The following is a 19897-nucleotide window of genomic DNA, read 5'->3' as shown; positions in this document are numbered from 1 at the left end:
CAAAGACGTGGTGGGCGGGAGGGGCTAGTTGAACTACTGTTGGCAGTGTGGAAATTACAAACAGCTGGAGAATCCTTGTGATCAAAGTTTCCCCAGTGTGGCCAGATTGGCTTATTTTACGCCAAACTGGCTTATTTTGTTGGCGACTGGCGTGAAAATTTTTGGAACTGGCTTGTGGCTTAAAACTTGGCTATTTTTATTTTGAGCTGGCTTATTTCTTGGCGTGATTTCATTTTTTGGGAAGAATTTATATTTTTTGGCAATTCATTCGATTTTCGAACGAACTAATGCTCACGAAAGGTCAAAATCACGTTTTAACTGTATGGTCAAAATACGAAACAAATCGCAGTAGTGCAGTGAAGTTTTCATATCCATAGAGAAATGTGGTTTTGTAACAACAGCATAAAAAGCATTAGCCATTAAGTCATGGTGCTGAACTGCAGCTTAAGGTACAGTATATTAGCTGTTACTTATTAGTATAGACTAACGCCGGGAATCAAACTCATAACAGACATGTTTGTCACATCTACAGATCCTGTTTAACTGTTTAGTTCATGTGAGTCGTCCAGGAGTTGTCATGCTGTCGTCATGTACACTCTAGCTATTTTCTGTGGTTTGTATCTCTGTGCAAACAGATTGGATACACAACCTAGTTGACTGTGTCCATATCACGATGTTTTGGGTACTGCCTCCAATATATAGGGTGCCCCCATGCCCGTTTTCACTTTTTGTCTAGACCTAGTCTTAGAAAATACATTTATTTATATTTGAGATTTTCTTTGCATCCCTTCAGTTTAAATATGCTCAAAGGAAAAAGCAAATTGGTCATTGGTTTTCTCAGAGTACTTGCAAAAGTGAAAATCGTTATGGGGCAGTTGGGGATATTAATTGTTTTATGTACTACCATCAACATAATGTACTACTTCACCCCTGCAGTAGTACACCACAGGATCTGTACCTAAGAATTTGAGTGCTACACCCCACAGTCAGTACTACATTAAACATGGCATAGGTCCTACTACGCTATATATGGAGTAGGTTTTGCTTTGCTATATATGGAGTAGTACATTTGGTTAGATGTAGGTATCAAACTCTGAGGCACAGATCCTGTGGTATAATACAACAATGGTGAAGGAGTACATTATATGTTGATGGTTGTACATAAAACAATTAATTCCTAACTGGTATGGGGGGTACCCAATGCATTGAGGTGTGTACCTCAATGCATTGGCTACCAGCAAATTGGGAACATGCCACAGAAAAATAGCTGGTGTACATGACTGGTTTGCACCCCCATTTTTAGCAGTGATGAGCATCAGCTTGTGACAGGAGCAGGATAAGTAGATGAGTTACCCTTGCTTTGATGTCTGATTTCTTTGTTACTGTTGCTGTAGCCTAGGCCTATAGGGTAGCCTAGGGACAATGCAATTTAAGGTAATAATAATTTACTGGCCAACTTTTATTTCATAAAGACAATACATTTATTTATATTTGAGGTTTTCTTTGCATCACTTCAGTTTAAATATGCTCAAAGGAAGATGCAAACTGGTCATGGGTTTTCTCAGAATACATGCAAACGTGAAAATTGGTATGGGGCAGTTAGGGATATCAATTGTTTTATGTACTAGCATCAACATAATGTAAGAGGCTTTCCGTAAATGAAATTCTGTATATGAACGCGGTTATGCCCTCCTCAACACCTCGCGCTGTACGATCATGTTTTTATTTATTAAATAAAGAGTGGTGAGTAAGTCAAACTTTAGCGTAAAGAGCGAGGCGTTGAGGAGGGTACAGCCCCTTTCATATACGGAATAATTTCTGTTCGTTTTAAGTTTTAATGTCGCTCCTTATTTTCAGTTTAAAAAACTTTTTTTTTATTTAAAGGCTGCGAAAGCGGGGAGGTTTGGAGGCGGCAGCCCCCCAACTGTATCTCCTAATCCCTGTACGTTTTAAGGTTCGAACTTTTGACTCAGCCTCTTTAACTCTTTACAAAACGTAGTTTTTTTCAAATAATAGTAATAAGGCCCAATGTCCATTGTGTGTTTCGTTGAGAAGACTTAACCCCATCTTGAGTTCTGTGTGTATTTTAGAGAGGCCCTCAAATATGTCATTTAACTCAGAGTATCTACCATTAGGTCTCAACAGATTTTGATAACGATTAATAGCCAGTGGCCCGTTATTTCGTGTATAGGGGACCCAATCGGAGTTCGGGGACAAGTCATTAAAATCAACCTAGGAAGAACACTTGTGCTTCTTTAGAGAGGCATACCACAATAGTGTTAATCGATCTTTCGTCCCCAAAGATGTGGGGAGGGCTGCGTTTTGTCATGTCCTAACCAAATAAAATGAAACCTTTCATCCGCCTGTGAACTTTCCTTCCTAAGTACAATCCGGACGGACGTTTTGCCCCCCCCCAACCTCCGCCCCTTTCAGAGGCACGCTATAAAACCCAGCTAAACTAATCGGGTATGAACCATAGCTAAAGTAAACACGCATAATGTAGGCTAATTTTCTAGGAGTTACGTCAGCAAACTAGGCTTCGTGGAAAGCGGAACTGGTCTTGGCTGCTCATGTAGCCTGTCATTCGTCGGTGAGAAAAATCCACCATCTTTCTACTATCATGAAAGACTTATGTCCTGGGCTTATTGGTGAATCGGTGAGGCTAAAAAAACTAAATGTTCCGCTCTCATTAAGAATGTGCTTGGACCTGAAACCCTGAAGGAAATAGTGGTTGTTATTGAAGATGGTAAGTACTCTCTAATACTGGATGAGTCAACTGATGTCTCTACAATGAAGTTCATGTGTATTTGCATTCGATATTACAGCCCGAAGTTGAAAATAATAGTGTGTTCTGCGTTAGTAATGGTTGAAGTTCCATCAACTACAGCTATTATACTCCACGCAGAACTCACAAAATTTCTTGCAGAGTGCAAACTACCTCTCAAAAACCTGATTGTTATTAGTACTGATGAGGCAAATAACATGTGTGGTGCAAATCACTCTCTATTTACATTGCTGAAAGCAGATGGGTTACCCCACTTTCAGCTTTTCAAATGTTTTTGCCGCTCTCTGCACTTGTGCGTTTCTGAGGCCGTGGAAGAGTTGCCAAGTAAACTAGAATGTATTCTTTCACAAAAGTACAAGGGCTCTAGTGTAAGCCTGTTTCGAAGGGAAGTGTACGGCCAGATATCTAGGCTGAAAAATCATGGAAATTCGACCTTTAAAATTGTGGCCCCTTCAAGTACACGCTGGTTGTCGTGATACACCGCAGTGTGTAGAGTTGATGAGCAATACCTTGAACTGACAACACATTTTCGCATCACCAAGGAAAAAGAGCGGTGCTAAACAGCAAAAACTTTGCACGAAATGTACAGTGATAAGCGCAAGCGTCTATACATTGTCTGTCTGAATCCGCTATTGGCTGACTCTCAGAGGGTGAATATACTATTTCAACATTTGAATGCAGACTCATTTCGTCTGTTTCAAGAGCTGAAAGATTTGGTCATGTGCATCCTGTGCAAGATCCTTCGACCATCTGCAGTTAACGTCAACCTTGAGTTTTTAATTTACTAACTTCCTGTCGACTAGGTAAACTTTGGGCATATGTTTATTTCTGAGCTCACCGAAAGTGATATTCCAAGCTAGATGAAAGAGGAAATAAAGCTTTGCTGTTACGGCTTTCTCAAGAAGGTTGCAAGGTCAGTTCTGAAACGTTTACCTCTTGCCATTGATTCCCGTCTGAAATTGTGAATTCTCTTTCTGAAAATAGGTTTATCTCAGACTAGACCCAGATTCGCCGACCTACCTCTTAGTCTTATTCCAGTGACAAAATTTGGAGACATGGAAAACCAGTGGAGACGCCTGCTCGAGGTTGACTGGAATGAACATTGTGGCGGACAACTTCCAAAAGACTCCTCTGAGTTCTGGGTCCACATGCTTCAATTTTATGAACCTATCGGAGAGCCAGTCATTCAGGATTTGGCAAAATGGGCATTGTCTTTGCTGACTTTGCCTATCAACAACACAGTCGTTGAGAGAGCGTTTTTTATGATGAACTTTGTAAATTAAAAACTTTGGAATATAATGCTTTTAAGAATACTAAACACAATTTTGATTTTTAGACTGTGGATGTCTGTCAGTGGCAACTGCTTTTCGTCATTCGTACCATCGGCCAAAATGAGTCCGTTCAACAGTTCCATATTTTCAGAAAATGGAGCTGAAAATGCGTCTGACAGTGGACGATGTGGCAGAGCTGATGCGCCTGACGCTGACAGGGAAGAAAATTAACTCAGTTACACCTTAAAGGCATTTGGTTAATCTTAAAGGGCTATGAAAGACGAGTATTCTTAATCACCGAAAATTCCACCCTGGAGCATTTTTTTCCAAACTATCACTTTTTTTTAGTTTTTCCGTCATAAAGTGTCTTAAAAGGTATGCATTCATTCAAAGACTGGCAGCCAAAGTTAAGACAGATATGTTGTGATAAGGGCCAATATAATTATGATAGGTTGTAAATTTCTGAAATTGTTGAGTGAGTTGGCTCTCGCAGCACAACAACAAAATTGAATTGTTTGCTTGTGTAACGTAAAAGTATCGAAATTCATAACGCAGTGTCAGTCCCAGTTCGAGCCACGATGCTTCCCATCCACGTTTAAAGTAGTGGAATGTTGAAACCTCGTGAAAATGTGGCTCATCAAACAGGAAACTGGAAATCCATCCAAGCAAGAACAGATAAAGACTAAGAACCTTTATTTCCCTATCTTGATACTACAACCATGTGGAGTCGAAAGATATACAGCTGACTCCTGGTTAATTTGAGCGGAGGTGGAGCTGGCACGGTCCACTACAATTTGTGATTTGAACCACTTGCTCGTTACGGCGCAGTCCCGGAGAAGAAAAATTGAGTGAGTACAAGTGAAAGTGTTTGATTACACTTATCATACACGCCGGTAGGCCTGCTTCGGTCTTTTCTTTGCAACTGCACGACAGTAATGAGGAACAGGAAATGGTCGTCTACTCATTGCTCAGCCAGTCCTTAAATTGGCTCCACCTCCGCTTAAATTTTATGGGTTATCCTATTGTCAGTGCATTGACTAAAGGCTGAAGCTTTACTCAGTCTTGTTTGTTCTTGGTTCCAGGGATGTATTGCGGTTTGTGATAGTCAATTTATTACCCTGGAATGAAATTCTGATAAAGAAAAAAGCACGACTGTGTTCCTTGTATACCTTTCCTAGCCCTTTAAAGGCATTTTAGCATAGCATTTAGCATTGGGAAAAGGACTTTATTCCAAAGCTTTGACTTTACGCAGAGTGATTTCCATAATGTTATGAATCTATATGTGATAATATCCAATGATCTGATTTTTGTTTGTGTATCTATGTGATAATAAACAATTGAAATAATGATTTTTTTTTATTTTTGTTTGTGGGTTACGGTCGTGATTTATTAATGCATAAATATGTACAAACAAAAAATAATGGCTGGGACACAATTTTAAGAATTTTTTATGGCAATAACTCTATTATGCCAAAAAGAACCATTGACTGAATGGAAATGTTGAAATTAAAACGCATTGGGTCACAGAGTATCATTATAGTAATCGGAGGTCCGACTCAGTGAAATTATGGGATACAGAAATTGCGGCCCACACACGGACAGTGCTTGAACTAACACAGGAGAAATCAAGCCGGTGGGTGTCTTCGTCAATAATTTTCCCTGAACTGTTGGACAGAAAAATAAGCACGGTTGAGTCTTTTCTGAACATAGCGTGCGGGACTTTCGGTAAAGTCTCTAGGGTTCCGCATAGGGTAGTTGTTTATCGCAATTCTACTAATTACAGCCTCAAAATAGTTTCTACACTGGAACTGAACTTTCGCAAACCAGGGAATGAATTGAAAGGTGGATAATGCCAGTAGGATCAAAGCACCTGAATAGTTGTGAGTATTTCTATAAAACGGCCGTCAAAACTTGGAAACCATTAAAAGTAAAGTTAGATTTAGGGCAAAAAATTGTCTGGCTTATTTTTGGCTTGTTTTTCAAAGGCTGCGGCTTACTTTTTTGTTCACGATCTGGCCACACTGAGTTTCCCTGACATTACCAATATTAAAGAAAATGGTCCACATGGATGCTTTTTTTTAATTAATTGTGAAATACCAGTGGAAATTCATGGCTCAGTAAAGGATTTTGTTTTCCCATGCATAAACAGACCGGTGTCTGGGGACTTATCCTGTCCAAATAATATTTATTTGGTAGACTGTGGGAATATGCAATGAACACCTTTCAAAACAAAATCTTATAGCCGAGCTTGATCCAAAACGCGATAGTAATGTACATCATGTTCTTTTGCGGTGGATGCTCGTCAACCTTTTCACGGCCACAAAGATTCATAGAACCCTCCAAGTCAATCAAAATCTATACATGAACACGTTTATTGACACCTTTGTCAGTAAACACTGAGGGAAAAAACGAAGGTTGAAAAAAAAATCTTTAAACTCATTTTAAATTCAGCCTTTGGTAAGATGTGTGAGAGTGTGTGCCATAGGAGTTGTTATGAAGTTGTAACCGACCCAAAAGAATGTACCCGAATCATTACCGTCCTAATTTCACATCGTTCAAAATCATAGACTTCAATCAGGCCTTACATATAGAAAAAAAGAAATGTAGTTTTGAATAAAAATATTACCGCTGGTAGTGAAATTTTGAAAAAAAAAAATAATCACTAAAACGCTACTAATGGCTGAAAGAATGTGTTATTTTCATTGTGGTAAAAAACCTATTTCTTTAAAGGTAAGTACCCCCCTCCCCGACAACAGCATCGAAATAAGGGACTGTGTTTAATATTCTGTAACCTTAGGTGAGTATTGGACCCTCAATGTTCTAATAGACTGAGAAATATATCTCGCGTAAAAATTTATTCTTTACCGTTAAAGCATGTAATTAGCCTCTTAAGCTTTTCAAGAAATATCAAGAGTGAGATTTCAATATGACTCTAAGTAATTGCGATTAATGATTACTTGTAGGCTAGTATTATCGGTGTCGCCTTGCGCAGAAGGTTTGGGTCACAGAAGGTCATGGGGCACAGGTGTTGATGGGCTGGCAACTTCACCATCATGGTTGCGGAGGGCAGCAGGGCCCGCATCTTGGGCGTGTAATGCATTCTCACAATGGACCATATCATCGCAAAACCCAACTTTCTTTGGGGGAGGGTGGCATTGCACCAAATTTTCCTTAAATAGAGGTAAAATTTGTATTTTTTCAAAAAACTCATCCCCATTGCCCCCACCCCTCTCTAAAAGGACCTGCTTACTTTTCCCATTTTTATCATTGTATCATTTAACCTTCCCTTTCGTCAAATCTATATCTCCTCTCCAGCTTAAATTATCAGCTTTATATGCAATATTTAATCTTAGAATTATTGTTTGAAAGGTTAAACAAGCAAAGTATGAAAAAAATAAAATTTTCCCAAGAAAAGTAAAGAAAAAGTTTTCAATTTTTGTTTAAAAAATTGGCATCATTCCGTTGCCAGAGAACTTTAGTGAGGCTAAGAGTGCCTCAATTCTAGGCCGAGAATTTGAAAGCCGTGCCATAATGGGGTAATAAGACTGTCATTAAGAATACAGAGTTTTGTTTGGACCCATATACACAGGTTCACACTTATTTCCTTAAAAGATGATAAAAAGAGGCTTCTAGGTACTTAAAAATACCCTCCCAGGACATACTTTAGTTTGTTAACCCATCCTTGAAAGTTAGTTTTCCCAACCTAAGCCCTTTTCAAGATGGAAAAAGTTGCTAAACTAGAATTTTATGAATTTTTGTCGATAATAGGTACTTTGTTTATAAGAAACAACTTTTTATGACAAATAGGTATAATAAACTGGGTAGGGTAGCATAGAGACAAAGCCGAAAAATTAGCAACATTTTAGTCTGTAGCCTAGGGTTAATTCTTCTATTATCAAGGGGGGGGATGGGCTCTCCCACAATAATTCATTATTTTAGTCAAATAATTCTTGTTCACCTATTTTTATTCACTATGTAGAAAGAATATTATTCGCACCCTCATTTAACGCAAGAATAAGATACATTTTCTTAGCTTTTCATGCACAGATTTAACTTGCTAAAGACAGTCTAATTTTGCAGGCGAAAGCTACTAAAAGTGACCCTTTTCATTCAATTATTTAATCCTATGCCAAATAATACCTGTTTTACACAAAATGGCAGAAGTTAAAAAACAACCATGTTTCGGCAATTAAACAATGATTAATAACTTACGCTCGGTACAAGAAAGTAATCCGTTTAGCTGAAGGGTAGTATAATTAAGGGTTAGCGTAAATATGCGTATGTATTTTTTATCCAGCTGATGGTGGGCGTAGGGCGGGCCTGGAAGAGCCGGCATAGGTAATGACTGAAGGCCTTACAGGGGTTACATCGCTGACTCTTGCCTTCTTTGTGGGCGGAGAGAGCTCTGGTAAATCCTTGCAAAAGAAATAAAATTTTATTTTTGTCATTAAAAAATTGAAATGAGAATCTATTGCCCCCATCAAGGGGGGTGTGGTAAGCAGAAGAATGTGATTTAAATTCGAATTCAAAAGTGTATTATTTTGCTATAAGTATATTTTATGTGATTTCAAGACATGTAAAAAAAAGTTGAAAAATTTCAGATAAATAAAAAAACGTCACTGCAAACCTTATTTTTCTAATAGAAATAATCACGATTGACATATTTATATCATCCTCATTTTGTACTTTTAGAATATCACAGGTGTTTTTTTTTGCTAGAAGTATATTCGATGTGATTTTAAGGGATGGAAAAAAAGTTGAAAAAATCTATGTCAAAAAAGAAGTTACCCCCTTAAAAAGTTAACCCCCCCTCTACGAGGGGAATGGAGCCCCGTCATGTTCATTACGATAGTATGTCCTTTTCTCGTTCATAGCCAGAAAAAGAAATTTTAAATGGAGTATGGACCCTGTCACACTCATAATACATATTCTACTAATATTTATGTTAAGGCTTGTATTTAATAATAACCCATGGACCGAATATAAAAGTTTAAGAATAGCTAGTAGGGAGATGTGTATTTTTTATAAAAAAAACTACTGATTGTATATATTATGTCCAAACACGTAAAATTCAGTAAGTGCTCTATTTAGCCACCCCCTGAAAGGTCCAGGTTAAAAATATTCCACGGACTGCATTCAATAACTCAATTAAGGCTAGTAGGTTGGGATGATTTTAAAACTGTACGTAAAATTCGCTGAATAAAGAGGATTGTAAATGTCATTTGATTAACCGAAACTGTAGATGAAACAGTCCACAACCACTAAGCACACAATGAAAAATATATCGCTTACCTGACGCCGTCTTTTTTTTGTCACGATTTGTGGCCATTTTTGTAATAGAGTCTAGACATCCATTAGTTTCTTGAGATCCCTGCCCCGTGTATTATCCATCCTTTGCTCCACGATCATTGTAAATAGAAACCATCATACAATGTCCTTGTGTCCCAAGGGTACTATCAATAGAAGTTCCATACAATTCCTTTGTGCCCGAGGCACTATAAATAGAACACAGAACCAGGATGTTAACATCAGTCTCATTTCGAATTTTGAATGTGACACATCTTTCTAAGAAAATGTACAATTCTCGTTACCAAGAAGTTAGTCTCTTTCTCTATTAGAAATATTTCAAAAGTAACCTCTCCCCCCCCACACACTCCCCATCCTCCCCTCCTCCACACATATTATGGTGTTTACACTCATTTTTTTCAGCTCATATTATTCCCTATTAATTTTTTTAAAAACCCAACCCCCTCCCCCAATCACGTCCATTATATTGGGGAAATATAGCTTCAAAGGAGAATCTTAGGTTTTTAATACTGAAACAATATTGCATCACCTGATCACGGAAATATGGCGTCGCGGGACCGGTAGAAATAGGGATGTGCTTTTAAAACCTTCTTCTTGCTCCGCTAATTCTTCTTTTTTATTAATGGAAGAAAAGAGTAGTACCTAGGGATGTCACTGAAAGTAGAGTGGGGATACAACTGCCATGTAGTTCTAGAAACGTTGCAGATTTGTCATTTTGATAACATTGCAAAAGGTAGTATCTTTGGGTAGAATAATACCCCTCCAGAAAAAATCCCCCTGGAAAACACCTGTCCCCTTACGGAACCCCCCCCCCCGGAAAATACCCTCCACCCCCCAGAGGAACTGTCCCGTGGAAAATACGCCTCCCGAAAAATATCTCCCGAAAAATGCCCCCCGGTAAATACGCCCCCGCGGAAACTACGATAATTTACCTATTCAAAAGAAATGAATCTTTTCACCAATAAATACGTTATTCGAGAATAGGTGTCTTTTTGTGCTCAAGCGCTTAAGCCCCTGACATATGATAAATCAGAATAGATTCGTCTCTCTCTCTTTGTCTAAAATTTAACAAGAACATGTGTGAACAAGGATGCATGGGCGTATTTGTGCAAGGTCTTTTATCAACAAATAATAAATCTTATGGGGACAAGATGATATTTTTAATCAATATATGATTAACCTCCCTTTTGAATACTGACCGTTTTTTTTGGGAGGAGGTGAGTAGGTGGAAATTGTGTATAAGGCGGTGCCTCTAACAATACGCTAAGGTGAGATGTAGCTTATTAAGCAAAAAATAGTGTATTCCCCTGAAGTCTATTGATTGTCAGGTGTATTTCTCGCAAGGCACGTGGTAAATGATTTGATTTTTCTAAATAGTAAAACATTTATTTCTATCCTAAGGCTACAGACTACTGATTACTGGGTTTATTTCTCGCAAGGCGCATATTAAATCATCTGATTTTTCTAAATGGTAAAAAGTTTTATTTTCAATCCTATGCCTAAAATAAAAATTTATTTTATTTCCTGCAAATTCTACTCTTTGATTTCTTGAAAAGAGGGTTGGGGAGATGAGACGGGTCCACAGACCTGTCCTAATAACCTATTTTGAAGCTATATTATTCGATTATTCTCTGGCTATTAAAGTTGAATTTTTTTCTAATGCAGTTAAACAGCATTCTATAAAATATTCCTACCATGAGTTTGAAAGCTATTGCCTGTTATAGAGAGAATAACATCAAACTTAATTGCGTGGGAAAAAAACTTAGGGTATATGATAATCATTCAGAACACAGTCTTCTTTAAAAATATTCCCTTTTTTCCCCGTATACACTTTATTACGTGATTACTTGAATTCTATGCCTTTCTACCTTCCCCTCAGCTTTGATATAGGATTTAATGACATGAATTTCTGGAAAGTATCGGCAATCCTCACCGTGTAGGGAGCCCTACCGTTAAGAAGGATTATTTTTATACTAAATTTTGTTTTCATTTCTAGGAATTCCCGGCCCTGCCAGCCCCCACGAAAAGGGAAAGGCACACTGATGCAACCCCTTTGAGGCCTTTTAACATTATGGTAGCTCAAGCTCCCACCCATCTGGTTGCCGTGCTACCAGTCCAAGCTCCCACCCATCAAGCTGCAGCCCAATCTGACTCCGCCCAATGCAATTACGCAGCCCAATAAGCAGGTGCAATGCCTGGCACTTCTAGGCAACCCGTAGGCCAGCCATTGTAGCTCCCTGTAATGTAATGCCTAAGCCACCGGTCACCAGTCAAGCGTCGGCGCAATTTAAAGATCCTTTCTGGTTCTAAGAATAATCCATTCTTTTCATACTTTGACCAGCTTTTCGCTAATTTTTAGTTTATTGTAAGAGAGCATTTATTTCACCTTTTCAGGCTTTGAAGGGCTTTTCGTTAATTTTGTCTGGAAACTATTAAGAATATTAATGCTATTGTTCCAGAAATATTTTTCAGCTTTATAAGGGCTCTTATTCGCTAGAATATTGAAGGTCCAGGTTATATGCTATTACACTTAAAAAAAAAAAAACGGCTAAAACTAGTACTCTTGCCGGCTAAGAAGGTTACTTGAAGGACCTAGTGTTGAAATTTTTCCAAAGTAACTATAACATTTTTCACTCCTGAAAGAAGGAAGAATATTCTTTTTCAGGGCGATTCGACCAATTAATTGATGATATGTTTAATAGGTTCTTTAGTGAAGAAACTACAGCCAAAGACGACAAAACCTCCGACGAACTCCCACCATGGATCAATGATAAACTTGAAGCCTGCCCAGATGCAATTCCCCTCTCCGTAAGACTCTTTAAAACAAACTTTAAAATGTTAACTACTAGTGGGGGAGTCCAAGCTCTCAATACATTTAAATGGCAAACCTTATAACATATTTAGCCACTAGCTTGGCCCAATGGGGGCTAAAGAGAGCCATTTTGTATATGGTCATTAGCGGAGGGTCTGAAGCTTCGAGAGGGTCATGGTACCCTTCTTTACTTAAAATACATACAAAGGGTCTCTATGGAGGGGCATTAGATTTCTAGCGAGTAGTATGCTCATACTTCCTCCGAGGGGGTCCCAGTACCCTTCTATGCTCATAATAAATAAAAAAGGTCCCTATGGATTGACTTTACATTTGTAGTCACTAGTACGTCTCTGGACCGTGTATGATCTCTCTTAACTATTCTCTTTTAATAGAGCGAAGTGTTCCAGCGAGCTAATGTGCTCTTATTATTTTTCTAGGTTCACATTCCGTCACTAGGGGCGTATATTGAGAATGTATTCCTGGCGCAACCTCAATTTTGCGATAATGTATTGTCGCCACCACAAGAAAGTGAATGCGAGGGGGAATCGACTGGAGGGGGGGTGAGTTTGGTTAATGCAGCTCCCCATGTGTTTGATTTAGACCGTTTTGTTCGAGATCTGGGTCTTGATATGGACTATTAATGGGTGGAACAGCTACCATCAAGTACTCAAACCGCAAAATGATATGGTGGAACAAAGTGGTGCCGGCTCATCCCGTTTTACCTGACTTGTATTTAGAAAAAACCGATTTGGGCAATATCAATGATTTTAGGACCGAGTTTGGAGACCCATTTAATAGTCTAACAAGTAGTAGTACTCATACGGATCCAACTGACATAGTGCACTCGTATGTCAGCAAGAATCGGACACTTCTCAAAAACCATATTCGGAAGGCGGGAGGTAGGGACAGCATTAAAACATCTATCACGGTTCGAATATTTTTTTTAATTGCAAGTATGGTGATTTGCGACCGTATCATCTGAAAATGAGGATTCAAACACTCCACCCTGACTTGCATAATTTTTCGGATTGGGTGTTTTTTGGATTGGGTGGGGGAATTTTTTATAGGATGGAGGGATATAGAAAAATTGGATCGCGCAGGCAGTTTTATTTATTGAAAAATTAGAAGTAACTATAACTAAATTAAAAAAGAATTTGTTTTAAGGGGTTGGGCGGGGAAGGGTATATTTTTAAAAAATAATCCAGATTAAAGGGGGTTTAAAGGTGTACAATGCTTTCGTTTTGATACGGGCTCAGAGTGTTTTAAATATCCAGTCCTTGTCTTGGGGCATAAGCCGAAGGCAAATAGGGGTGTTAGTAATACATTTCCGGAAAGTTTAGCAGTTAGTAGTGGCGGGGAGGCGTCAGAGTATTCTAAAGTTGATTTCAATTGTTTAAATCAACTAATTTAATTGTTTAAGGCTTACAGTGTTGTGGTTTGATACAAAGTATGAAGAAGAGGAACTAACAGAGAAAAACGATGTTTTATATTCCATATGGGCTCCGTCAATTGAGTCAGTGAAGCACTGGGTATGGCTTCTCTGCCAGCCTGCCAAATATCCTGACTCAATTGAATATTTCTTTCTCATTTCCCATATTAGTTAGGTTTTAAGTGAGGGAGAACTTTTTATCAAGGGTAGACCTGCTATTACTTTCCAATTTGTCTGTCTAGATTTTATACAGAGTTAAAATTGAAAAATCACTTGAAACACTGCAAGTGTTATGGGTACCAGTCTGTGGAGACTGTTTCGCCTGATAATTCCATCTTAAGGTGAAAGAATTTTCAGGACACGCTACTGCAGAGCAACAAGGTGATATTAGACATCGAAGCTGCACTCACGCATGTGTACGATCTATCGAATTTGAATCGTGTCAAAGAACACGAATCCATTGCAGTCTCTTTTGCCCATGCGCGAAGAAACCCGTGTAATATCATGCAATTGGTAAATGTATTTGAGACATTGGGTGGGAAAACTGTGTAGGCACATCTATGGTTGCACTTATTAAAACTCCTAATAGGGCAATTTCATGGCTGCGCCACATATTATCCATTGACTCTCTCACCAGAAGACGAGTTGGCAATTAAAAATTGGGATATATGCTGCGTTTGCAAGAAAAAAATTGTTGCGGGTAGTGGGGAAGTGAAGTTCCACGATCATGGCCATTTTTGGCAAGAAATATCATAGGAAGGGGGTTAGTTTCAGGAGGTTTTGCAAAAATCATGTAATTAAGCAGCAATGCCTTCTACCTGTTTGCTTGTACACTTCCTACTACGATTTGAAATTCATATTACCAGCGTTGGCACGTTTGCAGACAAGTGAAGTTGCAGATGGTGCATAGATAGATGATTTTTTTTCATATATCATCATACCTAAATCATGTGAGAAGTAGCTAGTTTTAAAATTTAAATGAAAAACAATTGATGATGGTAATGCGTGCTTGAATAAAATGCGTTTCTTAGATTCCTATGGTTTCTTCCCCAAATCTGTAAGTCAATTGATTTACGTACAAAAAGCCACGATTTTAATAGTTTCCCCTACTCAAAAAGATGATGAAATGTATGATTTATTAACTTTTAAGGGCATATACCCGTACGATAACTACAATTCCACCACGAGACAATGTGAAGAAATATTACCGCCCATCGAAGAAGTTTATGATTCACTTCGCGATCGTCAATGCACCACTGCCGATTTTGAATTTACCAAGAGGGTTTGGGCTAAGGGAGGGTGTAAGAATGGGTGGGATAATTTTAAAATGTACCAGGATAGTGATGTATTGACGTTTTTGGATATTGTCCATGCTGGGAGACTATTTTTTCCACGGGGATTTTATCCTGGAAACCGACCAGACTGGACAACGCACCGGTGAAAAGTCGAATGCCATTTTCTTGGATATGAATACCATTTATCCGTCGACAATATCTCACTTTTATTTGCCGTGTGGGAATTACCAATGGCTTGACAATCCTTCGGCTCCAAATTTCCCAAAAATTTACACCGTTGAGGAGAATGAACCGCTAGGAAGGTTTACAAAAATTAATGGTTAAAAACCATTGGAAATTCATGACTCGGTAAAGGACGTTGTTTTGTCGTGCATAAATAGACCGGTGCCTAGGGACTCTTTGAGTCCCTATAATTTATCTTCGTTAGAGGATGGGGGTATGCACTGGACACCTTCAAAACAAAAGCTTGTTGCCGACCTTCATACAAAACGGAATATTGTTGTACATCACGTCTTTTTGCTTTGGTTACTAGCCAAAGGTTTCTAAGGAGTCCTTCAGTTTGGCCAAAAAGCGTGTATGAATACGTTTGTTGACGCTTTTGTCAAGATTCAGTCTGAAGCAAAAAAACAGGTTAAAAAAGAGATCTTTAAACTCATTTTAAATTCGACCTTTGATAAGATGTGCGAGAGCGTGCACAATAGGAATCGTTGTGACGTTGTGACCGACCCAAAAGAATTTGCCCGAATCATTACAGATCCGAAATTGACATCGTTCATGATCATAGACTCCAATACAGTCCTCTTGCGTAGGGAAAAAAGAAACGTAGTCTTAAACAAAAACATTGCTGCTGGCAACGCCATACTAGAAATATCAAAGAAACTCGTGTTGGAGATTTATTGCAATGTGTGTAAGCTCAAATGGCCGGGGGATGGGCAAGTTCAAGTTTATTACGGGGATACAGACTCACTATTGCTAAAAGTTAAAACCGATAATTTATTACACGATTTGAAAAACGGTGAACACATTAGCCTCCGAATGTATTACGCCAACTGGGACAAGTCTTTTATCCGGAGCTAGGGAAGCGCAAGGCCCCAAATCAATTGTTAAAAATAGAATCCGAGACGGGTAGTGACTTGGTATCACACGGTGTGTCTCCAGGTTCACTCTGTGCCAACACACAATGAGGTTACCAAACAAGTCTATAAGGGGTTTTCTTTGCATTATGTGAAAGGAAAATTTCAACATGAGTGTTTATAGGTACTGCGCAGAGACTAATCTAGTTCCATGAGCGTTTGTCATGGCCATTTATTCTTTAAAGTAAAAAACTACACAGTTTGAGTCGAGAAAAATTCCATGTCCAAAATATCGAAAAAAGTTTATGTACGCGTGGATGGTGTGAAGGTACTACCAAACGGCCACTATCTTACTTCAGATGGAGTTGAATGTGTAGATTAAAGAAGGAACTCGGTCTGGAGATAACCCTATAGCTGGCGGGAAGGGGGAAGGGGCTTTTTTTCCGTCAGTGGAGGGGGGATCAGTCTTCAGCTCAACAGTGTGTTTTTTTCTTACATGCTTATACATTTATATATTTTATATGTTTATGTATTTATGTTTTTTTCGTCGCGCAGAGTGGCTATTTTAAAGTGTTTATATATTTAGTTTTTGTTGCAAAAAAGTGACATTTTATATTTTTTCTTGCTACCAGCCCGTCCCGGTCCCGTCTCCGGCCAAGTGCCATTTTTAATAGTTGAAAGTGATTGGAGGGTAACTAAACCCCCTCTCACTCCCACCATTCCCCCAAACACATCGAATCAAAACTTTCAGATAGCCATTTTGTTCAACGTAGTAGAAGGTTCTGGAAATTAGGTCTGTGAGGATGACAACCCCCTCACAGCCCTCAGGACAAAGGTTGTAAGGTGTGCCCGGGGGGCATATAGAGTTTTTATACAACGTGTTGTCGTAGAAACCTCAAAAAGGGCTCATTTGATTAGACATTGAAATGGCTTGTGCCCTTTTTAATAGTCAAAAGTAATTGGAAGGCAACTAATACCCCTTAAACGCCCACCATTTCCCCAGACACAGCCAATCAAAACATTTAGTCATCCATTTTGATCAACACAGTTGAAATTTCTGGAAATACGGTCCTTGATAGCGGCTACCATCCTCACACTCTGGAGGGTTAAAATTGGGTCACGGCCTCTAGGGATCTGTAAGTTTTGCATAGAACTTTCTTTCGCTGGAACTAATAAAGCCCTCATTAGATTGGAAATCGATAAGCCTAGTGCCTTTTTTAGTAGTCGAAGTTGATTGGAAGATGTGACATTTTTATAGTAAATATTGATGTGGGTATAATGTTTTGTTTTTTTGTTGTTGTTGTTGTTTAGACCAGGGCACTTTGTATCGAAGGAGTTGTCGTAGGAACTTCGAAAAGGGTTCATTCGATTGAAAACAGAAAGGGCTGATGCCCTTTTTAATAGTCGAAAGTTATTAGGGGGAAACTAATCCCCCTCCCACGCCCACCCTCCCATTTGACTTTATGTTTGAAAACTAAATGTTGCCATAAAATTAAAGCAAAATGCACTGTGTTAATGCTAATTCCCAATAAGGCATCTCAGCAGTATCCCAAGAACGACTGAGGGCATTATGTTCAAACTTTCGGGACTGCTTCTGCTCTTAAAATTTAACCAAATCAAAATAGCGTAAGTGTATCCAAGCTATCAAAGAAAGTAAACAGATTTTTTGCGAATGGTATCTAGTTTTCCATTTCACGTCAACTAGAGGAGGTATGAAACTAAATTAAACACTACTATTTGTGTCCAGATTTTTAAAAGGGTGTACGTTGTTAAAAATTGCTGAAAATGTTTCTCCAGCATACAAATAGCAGGACAAACTATAAATTCTTACAAAAACAAAAAGATTTAAAGTATTATTTTCTTCTTCTCTAAAAAGACTTTGTCAATATAAAACGAACAGAAATAAATTAAAAAAACTTTTTCCACAAAATAAGTTTTTCAAAGAAAAGTAAAGAACTCCATTAATCAAAAAATGAGCAAAAATAAAATCAAATAATCTACCAAGCGTGAAACTGCCACAAATCAGCATCGATAAATAAATGAAACCCAAAACGAATAGAAATTACAATAAATAATCGATTCAAACTCAAAACGAGCAGAAAGTAACATAAGTTGGGCTCAAAACCCCTATGCCTTCCCAAGCCCAGAACATAATTTGCACTTTACTGAAAAAATTCAAATGAATGGGCATTGTCAGTTTAATATAAATATACTGATATTTAGTAATCAAAATTTTAATATTATTTGATTTATTAAAGTTATAAAAGTAAAAGTATTTATATTTCTTCAGGAAAGTGCAAATTATATTCTGGCCTTGGGAAGGCATAGGGGTTTTGAGCCCAACTTATGTTAATTTTTGCTCGTTTTGAGTTTAACTCCGTTATTTATTGTACTTTCTGTCCGTTTTGGGTTTCATTTGTTTATAAATGCTGATGTGTGGTAGTTTCACGCTTGGTAGATTGTTTGATTTTATTTTTGCTCAGTTTTTGTTTAATAAAGTTCTTAATTTTTCTTTGAAAAACTTATTTTGTGGAAAAACTTTTTTTAATTAATTTACAATCAAACAGTTATACTCGTCATCGAAATCATAGGACAAGAGGTCGTGTCTATCGAAAAACTAAATTCTTTTTCCCATTGCATATATTACAAGCAGATCTTTTGACTCTAGACGCGATTCAAAGACGTCATAATAGACCATACAAGTATATTTTACTTGGAATAATTGCTTTTTTTCGCTATGCATATGCAGTTCCATTACAGTCATAGAGAGGCAATTAAGTTACTATAGCCCTTGAAAGTATCCTTAAACAAGATTCTTATGGATAAATTCAAACAATTGGCGGGATTGAACTTGTTAATCCACATTTAAAAAAGGTTTTATTAAAATATAATATAATACTCTATCATACTCATAGTCCGATAAAGGCGGCATTGGCTGAACGTTTGATAAGATAAATTAGACTTTTAATTTCAAGATATTGTACACTAGAAAATACCGCTGTATTTATTCAAGATTTAGCCAAAACCATGATGATTTACAATCATCGTCCTCATAAATCCTTGTCTTAATGTTAGTCCTCTTGAAGTTCATCACAGTGACAATAACCATGACATTTTTCGTAAACAGTAATCTAATGGAAAGGCTGGGAAGAAAAAAATTAATGCTGGCGATGCTGTTCGAATCAATAGAACAAGAAATATTTTTGAAAAGGGGAGTTACTTGTAGTCCACTGAACTATTTAAAGTGTCAAAGGTCTGGGACACTAAACATGTAACGTATCGTCTTCGTGACATGAGAGATGCAAAGATTCTTGGCGGTTTTTATGATTATGATTTGCGAAAAGTTGGAGATAGTGGGATGCATCAAATTGAAAAGGTATTAAAAACTCGTACTTGCAAGGGCAAGCGACAGAAGCTTTTTCGCAGGCTAGGATACAATTCTGATTTTGATTCCAGGATTGCCGCTGAAGACGTTCACAATGTCTAATGGTTTTTATGTGACATTCATGTCCGATATTTCTTACCCACTCTATGATGATTTGATATAAAACGATCGATTTTTTGACAGAACAATAACCTGCCATTACATTCGAGGGAAGGTATGAAGTTGATCTTGTAGATTGTTTTCTCAAAAATACATATGATATCCTAAGAAAGGATCGTACATATGATGTAAAATTAAGCCACATGATCCGCCATTCGTCAGCGAGCATCAGATAGAAAATCTGAATTCATATGAATATCCCTTCCTCAAACTACCATAAAAGGAGTTTGGTAACATGAATGATTTGTGTCGTTCTATCAATAAAAGAATTTTCGCTCGTAAAAGTAGAGCTGTTCTATTCAACTATTCAATAGAAGATGTCCAGATGTACATTAGTTCACCCATTGACAGTGAAAATGTTATTCTCAATGATAAACTGAG

This window comes from Artemia sp. Qi Xiang Cuo, chromosome 15 (assembly GCF_049724085.1).
Source record: "Artemia sp. Qi Xiang Cuo chromosome 15, ASM4972408v1, whole genome shotgun sequence".
In the NCBI taxonomy this organism is placed as follows: domain Eukaryota; kingdom Metazoa; phylum Arthropoda; class Branchiopoda; order Anostraca; family Artemiidae; genus Artemia; species Artemia sp. Qi Xiang Cuo.
The sequence above is the reverse complement of the archived record's forward strand: the minus strand, read 5'-3'. Positions refer to the sequence as shown.